A 1,296-nucleotide genomic window follows, 5' to 3' on the forward strand; every position below is an offset into this window, starting at 1 on the left:
AGACCATCTTAACGAGGTCAACTATGGAAGCAGAACTCACATCATTAGAAACTGCCACTGTTGAAGCAGAGTGGCTTCGTGAGCTCTTGATGGACTTACCTATGGTTGAAAAACCAATACCCCCTATCCCGATGAACTGTGATAATCAAACTGTGATCGTCAAGATAAACAGTTCTAAGGACAATATGAAGTCCTCAAGGCATGTGAAGAGGAGACTGAAATCTGTCAGAAAATTGAGAAACTCCGGAGTTATTACGTTGGATTATATCCAAACGTCAAAAAGATTGGCAGATCCCTTCACAAAGGGTCTATCACGTAATGTGATAGATAATGCATCGATGGAGATGGGTCTGAGACCCACCGCATGAGTTGTCCATAGTGGTAACCCACTCTATGTGATCGGAGATCCCGTGAAGTAGAAGTGGGAGACAAGCTGTTGGTCAGCTGGGAGGAGAGTATCCCTATATTACCTATCCCACTCCATGAAGATGCAATACTCTCCTAATCTTCATGGCAGGTTGATACTTATCTTAATGTGTTCCAAGTGGCTTATTCGGGTAAGCAGAGATGTTGTCCTGCAGAACATCTTCTGAGGAACACACCTATATGAATTTGACTATTAACATCGCAGTCTGTGAGAATTGGGTGTTCTCTAATAAATTCATGAAAAGGCCCTGGAGTATGACGTATACGCTCCACCCGCGGGGAAGCCTTGCGGCAGCCCAGTATCGGTCAAGAATTTATGTGAAACTAGTCTCGCAGAAAATTTGTAGTTCAAGGCATAGTCCACTATTCAAGTTGTGATCTAGTGTAGCATAAATCTCTAAGTGGAAGTTCAACTTCACAGTCTCCACTAAGCCCCGGTATATAAACAATGTTTTGGAACTAAATGATGAGATGTGCCAATGAGACTTTGTGGGGGATTGTTGGGATTTTGCTAGTAGGCCTTTGGCCCAAAGCCCAACTAAAATTCTGAAATTCTCTTGGCCCATTCATGCACACATGTGAGTGGAGTGAGTGAGACTAAAGTTTAGTCCCACCCCGGAAGTTGAGAAAGAGCACCTCTTTATAAGGTGAGCTCTTCTACCACTTGTATGAGCATGAGAATAGGAGACCTACACACGCGCTCCTCCTCCTCGCTCGCCACGCCACGCCTCGTCACGACGCGCCATGGGTTCGGGATTGAGCCGAGCCGAGGACAGAGCTATGCACGTTGTCTATTTTTTGCTACCCCGGAAAAATTAATGAGTCATTAATTAAGAATTAATGGACGCGTTAATTACTGAACCATTTCCG

Source organism: Triticum dicoccoides, unplaced genomic scaffold, assembly GCF_002162155.2.
Source record: "Triticum dicoccoides isolate Atlit2015 ecotype Zavitan unplaced genomic scaffold, WEW_v2.0 scaffold17413, whole genome shotgun sequence".
NCBI classification, from domain to species: Eukaryota; Viridiplantae; Streptophyta; class Magnoliopsida; order Poales; family Poaceae; genus Triticum; species Triticum dicoccoides.